The sequence below is a fragment of the Grampus griseus genome (assembly GCF_964374135.1).
Source record: "Grampus griseus genome assembly, chromosome: 5".
Taxonomy (NCBI): Eukaryota; Metazoa; Chordata; class Mammalia; order Artiodactyla; family Delphinidae; genus Grampus; species Grampus griseus.
Genome location: NC_138998.1, coordinates 65,658,172 through 65,670,702, shown reverse-complemented (window position 1 = coordinate 65,670,702; position 12,531 = coordinate 65,658,172). Strand labels below are relative to the sequence as shown.

General features: G+C 42.8%; 1 pseudogene across 1 annotated transcript; it reads left to right on the top strand.

Annotated features, from left to right (window-relative positions):
- Positions 1-11,222: 11,222 nt before the first annotated feature.
- On the top strand, positions 11,223-12,192 carry LOC309823136 (abasic site processing protein HMCES-like; annotated as a pseudogene). Its single transcript has one exon. The product of its transcript is annotated as an abasic site processing protein HMCES-like (transcript).
- Positions 12,193-12,531: the final 339 nt, after the last annotated feature.

The window sequence follows — 12,531 nt, the reverse complement described above, 5'->3', positions numbered from 1 at the left end:
CACATTTCTCTCCCTTACCTCCCTTCAGAAAAGAAACAATTCTGGGGTTGAGAAATCTCATACCAGAAACAATATACTCTTTAACTTCACACTTTGTTCTGAACAGCAGGGCAGCCAGGCAGACACCAGGCTCACACACCATTATGAATCTGTCAGCAATTAGAATTCTAAACCCTATTCGGTTTTTACTTGCTTCAATCAACTTGTCACTGCAGTGAGGATTATCTACTTTCTCAACATAAACATCAACAGAAATGAGTGCAATGGCTTGCGTCCTTGGCGACGGCACCGCCAGGGAGAATGTTAAATAGAACATTCTGCAGACAGGAGGGATCTGGGGCCTTAATGGGCCATAATTAGAGGGGCAGAGCCTACACTAGCCTTTGTGTAAGGCTTCAGAATTCCCCTCCTTAGGATGGGGAGACATCTTGGGACATGCAAGGAGACTGCTGTTGTCTGCTTCTCCCTTCTCTGTTTCCTGAGCTAGAGAAAGAAAGGGAAAAGAAGAAAATGTATCCCTGCAATGTCTTCACTCAAAACCAAAGGACCTTGGGAGTCATGCCATTCAACCCCCTTATTTAAAGGATTAGGAAGCTGAGATCCAGAGAGGGAAGGCTGTGGCCAAGGTCGAACTCATGAGCCCAGTGTCCTGACTCCCAGTGCGGAACCCTGCTCCCTTCAGGGGGAGTAGAAAAGTTCTGAGTCATAAGCCACGTTCTAACCCAAATACCCAATGATGCAAAAGATCAAGCTACACAGTGCCACGATATGAGGACAGGGCAAGCCCACGGTGCCAGGGTCACCGAGAGAAGAGATTCACTCCACCTCAGATCCATTGTGAAGACAGAGAGTGTGTAAGTACACAAGTAGCAATTAATTTGATTCCTTTCACAAGTTATTTTTTTAAGGATTATCTAAGGAACTTAGAGTTAGGTGGGTCAAGACAAAGAAAGTTTGGTATCTTCTACTACTAAAAAGAGCTAAATTATGTATACTAACTTATTTAATCTTCATAACGACTTTACGAGGTTAGTACTATTATTTTAGTCTTTATGTTACAGATGAAGAAACTGAAGTATGGAGGGTTGGGTACCTTGTTCATGTTTTTGCATATGGTAACGGCAAAACTAAGATTGGAACCTGGATGGACTGGGTCCAGAGGCCCCACTCTTAATCACAAGAGTAGGGTGACAAACCATCCTGATTTCCTGGGACTGTCCCCATTTTAGCAATCAAAGTCCCATATCTCAGGAAACCCCTCAGTCCTGGACAAACTGGGACAGTTGATCACCCTACGCATAACTATACTGACTCTGTGGTTTGTCAACGATTCAACCCAAGCCTCAAAAACTGGCCCAGTTAGTCTGGTTGCCATATCCGTCTTCAAGCCTTGGGAGGCTGAACTCACAGGGAAGGACTTACTCATAGGTGCCAAGTATTCTTCTGAGCAGTTTTGAGGCTTTATGTTATTTAAATTCTCACAAGCACCCTAGAGGAGGTATATGGATAAGAAAACAAAGGATCCGAGAGGATTGGATCAGTTGCCTAAGATCTTAGTGTTAGCAAGTAGAAAGCTAAGATCTGAACTGAGGCAAGGAGGAAGATCTTGGGACTTCTTTAGAGAGAAATAGCTAAAATGAGGGAGTCTCAAAATCTGAAAGTCCTACCTACTTGGTGTTTTTTTCTGGAGGTGGGAATTCACACCTAGGAAATTAGATATAACTCTTTGAGAATTCCCTCTATCTGAGTAGAATTTTGTGCTTCCTCCTCCTTCTGACTCAGCCATGGGATATAGCATCAGCTGACCACAAGTTGGCAACAACACCCTCAATGCCCTCCCCATCTCCATGCTGTGTCCACACTACTTCTCCCTCTTTGATGATCACCCCCCTGCCATTGTGTGCATGTAAAATTCTTACCCATCCTTTAAGACCTGGTCATATACTACCGTCCCCAAAAGCCTTCCTTGGACTTAGTTTAAATTAATCTTTCTCTCTTCTTCTTTCCCTTAGTCATCTTAAACCTTTTAAAAATAGGTATCCCAATCTGCCTTATTCTACAGTCACAGTGTGCAAGGGTGGGAGAGGGCCATGCCTGGCTCTCTTGCTGTGTGAGGGACTCCCACCTCAGCATTATCTTATTTCCTCTCTCAGTAGTTCACAGGACAAGAGACAGCACCTGCACACAGCCCGTAGTTTGACAGCCTCTTGAATGAATATATGTATACATCAGTGTGTTTGGTTATGAACTATGATGTTTGTATGTGGAGATTTGGATACGGAAAACGATATCTAGGATGCCTGTGTATGTCAGGGGATAAGTTCTTTGGCACTTCTAGGCTCGGTTTTACTCCCAAACTAAACGATTGAGGCAATTAGCTCGATGTTTGTAGTAGGCACCTAAGTCTATAAAACATACCTAAAGTATCTTTGCAAAATTATTTAGAGTTAAGAATAACGATTATTAAATGGTCTAATAGAAAGAAATACAGGGTAAGGAGTTAGTTTCCACTTTCTCGGTAATGACCCCAACTCACTGCATAAACTTTGGTCCTCTTTTTGCCCAAACTGTAGGATGATGGTGGTAGAATTACATGATTTCTAGGATCTCTTCCAACTCTACATGCCTATAATCCAATAATTCTAATACTTAGAGCAAGTCTTCCCCCACAGGGACATTCTGTTTCCTACTGTAGCCTTGGCATTCAGAACATTCTGGGTGAGTAGTAGAATCAATAACAAAGTCAAGGACCAGTCAAAGCCACTGAGGGAGAAAAGGGTGTTCTGTTTGAAGAAAGGAAGCCAGAGATTCTGGAGGGACATGATGTGTGAAATGCAGGCTTGGGGTTAATGAGTTTCAGGCGTGAAAACCCAAGCTTCAGGCCACATTCTCTGGCAGTGTTGAGCAGGGCATGTCTCCATGCCCTCTGTGGCCAAGTTCTATTTTAGAATGTACTCGAGCTTGAATCCTCTTAACACAGCTGTGACTGTCTGTTAAATTTTAGGCATGGTTCTCCATTCAAGCAAGTGGCTCTTGGTCTGACATTGACAGACCTGCAGAAAAGCAGCTAGAGGAGGACAGACCTGGAAACTGTCAGGGAATTGATTGGTAGTGAAAGAGGTGTATTTATTGAGATTGAGATGTAGTCAGTGTAGCCCAATGGACCAGGGTAGAGAGAAGATTGTTCTATGAAGGTCAGAAGCAAATGCGATGGGGAAGTCTCGCTGGACAGCCCCACCCACCAAGAAATGTTTCATTCAGCATTTGAGAGTCCCTTACGCCTCCTTAGCCATTAACGTTCCTTTCTAGCTAAGACACACCTCTTGAGACCTTAACCCATGGAAAAAATGAGAGCACAGTTGAGTCATTTCACCACGCTCCCACCCTTCTCCCTTCTGGAATCCCTTCCAGGGCCCAAAGTGCCGAGCTGTCAAGTCCTGCCCTGAATGCTTTGGTTAAGTGGATGCCCAACCCAACTGAGGAAGCTGTGTCAGGGCTGGGTTAAGCCCTCCAGCTGCTGGAAAGAGCAGAAGTGGTCACCATGGAAACAAGCCCCTCATCAATCTTGTACTGACTCACAAGATCACTGGGATGCACAGGGGACTAGAGTCCCTGGAAAGACAACACCTTTTTCCTTGAGAAGAGATGACTGCATTCTTGAAAACCAAGGCAGCTGCTTCTAAAACGGAGTGAAAATAGCCAGGGTTGCTTCTGCCTCCTGAATTTAGGCCTAGATGATATGTGCCCTGAGACCATGAAGGCAGGAAGGTCCCCATTTGTGTGGATTTTGCTACTGCAGCCAGTTCTATTTGACACAATTCAATGTCAGAGGGAGAAGAGAACTGGGTGTTACCTAGTCAAACTCTTATTTTTTAAAGGAATGACTGAGGGGCCAGGGGGTGAATAACTTGTCCAAGGTCCATATTATGAATCAGTGGGAAAGCCAGGACTAGAATCAAGACTTTGCACTCCAAATCTGTTACTCCTTCCACAATCCTAGGGTCAGAGTGGATTTTTTGTGAAGCTAATAAAGATTAAATTTCAAAATACCTCCCTTAATGGGTCCATTCTGAGGCTGCGAGAGGGGCCCTAGCAATAGACGCCCATGGCCATTTTTCTTTCCTTTTATTCCTTCATTTTCAAAAGTAAATTTTATTTAACTGAAATTGGTTTAAAGTGCTGTTCCTTTCCATTTTGTCTCCCCCTTTATCACTCGTCCCCTCCAGTTGGGTGTCAGAATGACCATAGGCATTTGTGAGATATGGTTAAAGGGACGTTGAGGTAGATTAGCATTGAGTTGTGGTTAAGCAGGTAGGATAAAATTATATGGTTCCCACTCACTTTCACAAAGAGTTAAGTTATCCATTATCTTGATTGAAGACTGGCCTCTACTTCCGTAACCAACTAGCAACAAGATTCAAAGAAAGGGCAAGACCAAAGTTCAGCTCCTATGAAGATACAAATAGTCCCTCAATTATCTGGCACAGGAAACATGAGGGTAGTGGAGAAGAACAACGGTTAAAATATGTAGAGCCAAGAGGTAGCCCATGAAAATTCTTCCAAATCTCATATCTCATATGTGGAAGAAACTTGATGAATATTTTGCATTATCAACAATGAATTGTAAAGTTGAATGAAACTTTTCAAAAGTATTAATAATAATTTTATGAAAATACACTTCAATAAACTGAAGAAAAAAATGAATGAACAATTCTCCTTATGGAAAATATTTTTTTTTCCTGTGTAAAAAGCACAATTTATTGCTTTTAGTATATTCACAGAGTTGTGCATCCGTAGCCGTCAATGATTTTAGAATATTTTCTTCATCCCAGAAAGAAACCTGGTACCCTTTAGCTGTCACTCCCACCCTCCCCACCACCCAGCCCTGGGCAACCACTGATCTACTTTCTGTCTCTGTGGATTTACCTCTTCTGAACATTCATGCACATGGAATCATACAACATGTGGTCTTTTATGACTGGCTCCTCCCACTCAGCATCATGTTTTCAAGGTTCATTCATGGTGTAATTTGCATCAGTGTTTCATTCCTTTTCATGGCTAAATAATACTCCATGGTGTGGATTACTCAAGCCCGTCTTCCTTGGTTATCCTTGGAGAGACCAAGGTGGACGGTCTGAGGGAACCTCACTCCTGGACCCCAGACCCCCTCAGGTGGAACAGCCTTTGAGGATCAAATGCGGAAGGAGACACAGATCTTTTTTTTTACTTTCTTTTTTTTTTTTTGGCCGAGCCGCTCGGCATGCAGGATCTTAGCTGACCGCAGTGTAAGCACGGAGTCCTAACCACTAGACCGCAAGAGAATTCCCTTTTTTTTTTTTTTAACTTTCTTAAAAAACAATCTGTATAAGTGAAATAGGTACCAAAATCTCGGCATTATCATTTTACTCTGCTGTTGCAGCCCACACTGTTGACTTCTGGCTTAGGACCCAAGGCCACCTGCTCCCCTTGTCGTAGGAAGAGGTAGTCAAATAATATGCAGTCACAATGAGTATGAACAAAGTATTATTACATAAGTGTGCTAATTAACAAAGGTATTATGTTATTTTCTGAATTTTTAATTTTGTAGTAAATTTCAGGTTTGTAATATCTATACTTTTTAATATTGATTGGGATGATATTTGATTGGGATGTATTGTGCCATTCAAAAACATTCATTTTTGTGCCTAATTGTGTATTTATAGTATTACAGTCTTTTTTGCTCAAGGAGAGCCCCCTTGTCATATAAGCTGCATAAAATCTGGATCTCTCTCCTGCCTGAGATACCTGTTTAATGAGTTTGCATTAATCACAGTGTTACTGAAAATGATAGTAAATATCCTGGGTCGGTTTTGTGGATCAGGAACCCATCACTACTGCACAATCATGCTATCACGATCCTCATTGGAATTTAGCAATTTAGAAGAGTGTTCGGAGTCATTTGCGTTGTGCACGAGAGCAGTTCCCAATGCCAATTAATTGGGGTCAGTTTCACTGCCGGTAACGGAAGTAAAGCCTCATAAGACTTCACTATTACTCATCAGTGTTATGTTTGTCTACACCTATCTCCCAAGTAACCAAACCACTTAATCTCATTTCCTTTTACACATTCAATTCATCTTCCAAATATGCACACTTGCAAAATATGTCTGGGGGACAGGTTATTCTACCCCATTTTAAAGAAGGAGAAGACTCAATGATAGGGGTGAGTTACTGACATTCAAATTACTCAATTCCATCTCTAATATGTTCTCTACTTAAAGAGTTGCTGTGAGGGGCAAATAAAATAATGAGTATGAAATATCCTAACCCGGACACTGGCACATGAGTGCTCGGTAAATGTTAGTTTAATATTGTATGATTCTTTACCGATAGGTAAGCATTTGCCAACTTGTGTTCATGATGTACCCAGATGCCTGGAGGTATTTCTGCAGTTCCTTGAAAGAAAATGTGGCCACAGAATACAAGCTTCAAACTTCTCTGCTCCAAAATGAACCATGGATTTTAAACCTAAAGCAAGAAACCCAACCCATTACTTTTTTGCAAACTTGAGTGGTCAGGGAACTTTACTGAGAAAGATTTGCAAGGTGATATGTCATCAGAAAACTTAACTTGACTGTCAACTTCCCTACTTCCAGTTGCATGACCTTGGTCAAGTCATTCTATTTATTTCTATTTCAATTTCTTTATCTGCAAAACAAGGATATTAATAACTTATAAGCCTGTAAGAAAATCATAAGATACTATATGGTAAATTTGGAGACATATAGACAATGAGTTATTATTTTTGCACCAGCAAAGTAAAACGGAGAACTAAAGCAAAGCATAGATAATTTGTCTCACGTTCCTCCTTCCACAAGCCTCATCACTTCTTTTCTCAGAATTACCAAGTGCAGACAAGTGTGACACACTTCATATGATTCCAGAACAGAATGTAAATGTTTATAACCTGGATAAGGTAGAAGTAAATGCATATTTGACAAAAGGCAAAAAATAAGAGTTGCTGGAGAAATCTAGAGTTATCTCACCAACATCTTTATTTTCACAGAGGGGAGATGAAATAGAAACTAATATTGATAGAGAAATAGAAGTGAAAATGTATTATTTAAGTAACAAATTTTATCAATAGAAAAGTGAAAATAAACAGGTAGAGAGGAAAGAGAAGTGTGAAGGATAGTATATGTGAACTAAGTCTGGTCCTTTCATAGAAGGCAGTCAACAGATAATATCTGATATTGACGAATCAGTATAGAGAAATAGAAGGTCACTACCAGCAGAACCAGAAAGAAAGGCTCTTAAGTTACCACTAAGCTGGAAGTGGGAAGAGGTGAGTTGGGAAGCTGTTGGTTTCCGACACAACTCTTTGGTATCATTGGATTTTCTTTACCATTTAATAAAATATGAGAGGCGAAAAAAACCCTCAAAAAGTCATGTGTTCTTTTTTATCTTTGGTGCTATCAATATAAGCTCAGATATTCAATATTGCTATTATTAAGTATTTCATTTTCAGCATCTTTTCCTTTATTCCTATACCTGTGCTATTCAATAGGATAGCCACTAGACATTTTTAGCCACATGAAGTTAGATTCGTTAAAATAAAATAGAATTTCAGTTCCTAAGTTTCATCTGCCATATTTCACAACAAATGGCCTACTGTGTTGAACAGCATAGAATTCTGGAATTTTCCATCACTGCAGAAAGTTCTATATCCTCACTCTAAGCAATTTCATCCACACTAAAGGTTTCAGCTACCACTCATTCTTGGATGACTCCCTGGCCTTTATCTCAAGCCAAAGATCTTGCCTCCTGAGCAACATACCTTCACATGTACCTGTTGATGAGACAGGAATATTTTCACTTATGTCCCACAGCCCTTCATACTAAACTTATCCAAATCTGAACACGTTGTATTTCCTGTGGAAGTCATTTTTACTTCCTACGTTCTCCACCTCTCTTGTCGGAATCATCATCTGAAAAGTCACTAGAATCAGTTGGCTAGCGTCTACTGCTTGCAGCTCACTTTCCCTGAAGCTGGTGGTAGCCTGGGAGAGCCTCAGCTCATCTCTTCTTCCTGACACACTCCTTCTGGCCAGAATACCTACCAGGTCATCATGTTCTGCTTATTCTAGGTGTGGCCTACACTTCTGGTAAACTAGCTCCATTCTAAAGCTGTCAAGCTCCTGGCTGGTGCTCCGGGCATCACTCAGCTAGTTTTCTTTATGATTTTTTTTTTACCCCAGGAAAATGCTATTCCTCACTTTCTGTAATGATGACACATTCTGAGTGTTGCTATGTATTTTTGATTTAACCACAACAAAGTCTGGGGAAAAAAAGACTTGGTAAAATCAATATATTATTTCTTTTTAAAGTCAGGGAGAAGGCCTAAGTGGGTCTGCTGCTCTATAAAACCAGACTACAAAGAGGCAGTGTTTTCCTGGAAGCTTAAACAAGTGCTACTGACATGGATTGAAACCCAAATGCCTATGAGATCAGCATCATAAAACACATTTACCAATTACCTAGGTAACTGTGTATGGTGGAGGAGGAACGTGGATAACTTCAAGGAGTTGATAATCAGGCTGAAACATAGTTCAACAGTTATCTTAAATATGTCAGGTTGAGGATTCAGTGCAATGACCAGCTCAACATCTCTTCCAACCTTGTCTTAGTAGGCTTTTTTTTTTTTTTTTAACTGCAGAAGTTAGAAAACTAAACATTACAATTCTCAGATTCCTTTGTAGCTAGATTCTGGATATGATTGAGTTCTAGGTTAATCCAGGTCTTCTACCAATGAGTACAGAACCTTGGCCAAGTTTCTTAGCCTCTTTGTACTTTTACTTTCCCCATTTCAAGATGGAGGTTTGACATTAATATTATATTGAGAGATTCATTCGAGGATCCATTGATGTAATGAATGCAAAGATGTTAGCACCCTGCTTGGTACCTATAGATACTCAATAAATTCTTGCAATCACTATTAAGAGGAATAAACAGAATGCTCTTCCCACATCCTACTTCAGAGTAAGTAAGGAGGATGGGGGCAGAAGTTGTCGTATTCATTTTGCTGGTACAGATCTAGCAGATGTAAAGAGGCTCTGAAGCCAACAGTTCCAGGAAAAAACTCCTGGTTATTGAATTATAGCTAAGGGGCTGTGCTCCTGGTACCTGCTCTTGTGATAGCAGCCTCCTGATTGCCTAGCTTCTTCTGTATGGCAGAGATAACTAATCCTTGGGTGTGCCACTTTTGCAGTGTTGTTCTGGGAATCACTTCCGGAGTCCCAGCCTGTGCCTCCAGCCTTTGTAACAATGTTGTAAATACTTAATTCCATATATTAAAACATTTTGTGTTTAAAATTGTGAAATGGTTGCTATTACGTGGAAATGGACCCAACCTGATACAGGCAAAATGGAAGACGGCATCATGTCTCTACCACTAGGAAGCAGTGGTGGCTCTGTGAGACAACGTGTGAGAGTAACTAGATCACACCCCTACTCCAGATATGTTTCCTCAGTTATAAACTAGAAAGTAGTCTTGAAGCAGAACATGGAAATGGAATTCCATTTACTCTGCCCACTAGGAGGCGTGTTCTCCAGCATCGTCTTTCAGGACCACCATGGAGAAGATGTCACAGCTGTCCACGTCCAGGTGACGCAGCAAGTCATGCAGAGCCATCTATGAATCAGGCTTATTTTTCTTGCCTCAGTCTATTGATTGTAGAGAAATCTCCATGAAGCCATAGGTGTAGGTTGAGAGAGAAGAAAATGTAGTAGGAATAGGTACCATTGTTCACTTACTCATGCAGCTTGCTTGGCCCTCTGGACCTACTTGAGCCTTATCAGGTATATGTCACCTCCAGCTGATAAGAGAGTGCTGCTGTGCACGCCTGAACTTAAGACTTGGTGGGTCAGACTACATCCAGTTCATTATGGGCAGCTTAGGCTGCACTGCAACTTGATGGTGTGTGGTCAAGTGCTCAGTCTCTACTAGGGCCCAGGAGCAATCCAAAAGGAATACTGTTATCTAAAAGAATGGCATATCTTTGCTTAATATCCTAAGGTCTATCCAGTGATTCATCCGGAGGGGCTAGCCAAAGGTTCCCTGCAGCATTTCTATTTGCCACAGAGATTTTAAGCACCACTGGATCTACTGGGGATATAGCCCAAGGGACAAAGTAGCTTTCACAGCAGACTGGACCAGTTGCAGAGCCTTTTCCTTTTCTGTCCCCTACTCAAAACTAGCAGCCTTTGGGATTACTTGACCAGTAGGTTCAAAAAGCAGACCTGAAGGAGATAACTGTTGCCTCTATAATCTGAGGAACCCCAATAAGCATGGTGGCTTTTTCTCAGTGATAAGAAGGCAGAAATTCGCCATTTCCCTTAGGAGGCGTATCTTAACATGTCCCAGACCACTGACACCCTGGAAAAATCACCAATGTGACTTTCGGTGATATAAGCCTCAGAATTTGGAGAGATGTGTGTCACACAAGTTTTGGAATACTTTCTACTTCCTGTTCACCTGGTTAGGTCATTACATGATAGCATCAGGAAAACAGACCAATGCCATGTCTTACAGAACAGAGAGGTGATCAAGTTTCCTATTGACTAGAATATGACATAGGTTTAGAAGGTTGATGCACATGGCTGGTCCTAACACCTGGCAGTAAACTGCCACTGATGATTTTTAATATCAAGTAAAAAAAAAAAAAAAACTTGCCAGATCTATAACTGGCAATACCAGGTGCCAGGGAATTTATCGTTTCACTCAAGCAAAAAAAAAAAACAAAAAAAAACCCACAATTGGATCAACAATTGTAGTCAGTCAGCTCGTGATTAAATGTACAATAATCTATTCTCATTCTGCATTGTTTCTAGACTTATAACCAAATTCAGCTTCTAACAAATAAGTTAAAAAAATACTATTCATGAGAAGGTGCAACGTGCCCCTAAATAATTTTGAGGTTTTGCCAATTCATACTAACAGAAAACATGTATGGGAACTGATTCAAAGCGTATTAGATCTAGGTGGCAGCAATATAATGTTGGGACAAACAAAATGTTATTGATTAGAGGGTACCAGGGTAAGATTCTGAATTCAATGTGCTTGAGTCACTAAAAATGGCTCCAACAGGGGGGCCTGGCGCAGGGTGCGCAGAGAGACACGCGGGTGTGGGGCCTGATGTGGAGGGACCCACAGTGTGAAGGTGGCGCGGAGGGTATGCAGGCGGATGTACTGCCACCTGCCCAGGGAGGCCCTCGCCAGGGCCTGCGCCTACAGGGACCGCCAGGGACCCGGACCGGTACTGCCCCTCGTACAAGAGCCTGCAGTCCAGCAGCCCAGTGCTCCTGTCCCGGGTGCACTTGGAGAAGGGCACAGACTCAATTGAGCATATCGTTGCTGCCACGCGATGGGGCTTGGTCCCGTCTTGGTTCAAAGGAGCTGATCCTTTCAAGCTGCAGTTCAACACTCCCAGCTGTTGTAGTGACACCATAATGGAGAAACGGTCCTTCAAGGTGCCTCTGGGAAAAGGAAGACGCTGTGTTGTTTTAGCAGATGGATTCTGTGAGTGGCAGCCATGTCAGGCAAGAAGCCAGAGGCAACCCTACTTCATCTACTTCCCCCAAATCAAAACAAAGGTCAGAGAGCGTGGGTGCTGCATAGGGACCTGAGGACTGGGAGAAAGTCTGGGACAGCTGGAGGCTGCTGACAGTGGCCGGGATCTTTGACTGCTGGGGGGGTGAGGGTTGGAAGGGGTTCTTGTATTTTTACACCATCATCACAGTGGGTTCCTGCAAAGGCTTGAATCAACGTCATCCACCCCAGGAGGTCTGCCATATTAGATGGAGAGGAGGCAGTCTCTAAGTGGCTGGGCTTTGGTGAGGTCTTAGCTCAAGAAGCTCTGAAGTTTAGCCACCCCACAGAGAACACCACCTTCCATCCAGTCTCTCCCTTGGTGAACGACTCCCGAAACAGCACTCCTGAGTGTCTGCTTCCTGTCCACTTACTGGTCAAAAAGGAGCAGCAGCCAGAAGATACTGCAATGGCTGGCCACAAAGTCACCCAAAAAGGAAGACCCCAAAACACTCCAAAAGGTAGAGTCAGATGTGCCCCTGTGGTCCAGCTGGTTCCTGCGGAGGAGCCTCCCCCGCCCCCCCCCCCCAAGAGAGGCGGGGCAGGACTCCTTGAGCGACGCCTGAAGCGGAAGAAGGAGAGGCGGGGTTGCTTGGGAGGAGGTAGCACAGTGTTAAACAGTTGTGGCTTCTTGGGCGAGCGGCTGTCCTGGTTGAGACCAGGAAGCCCCCAGTGGGGTGGGTGGGCAGCCTGGGAAGAAGAATGGCCACCGCCATCAATTCCTGGTGGGAGGGGAGGGGCTCTTGTGCCTACCGCCGTCTGCTGGTAGGACCGGGGGGCTTTCCCTCAGAGCCTGACCCTGCTGGCTGTTCTCAGCCTGACCTGACCTCGTGCTGTTACAGAGGCTGTTTTCTGCTCAGCCTTTGGGCTTTTTCAGTCTTCTTTTGGAATTAAATTCTTAAAAC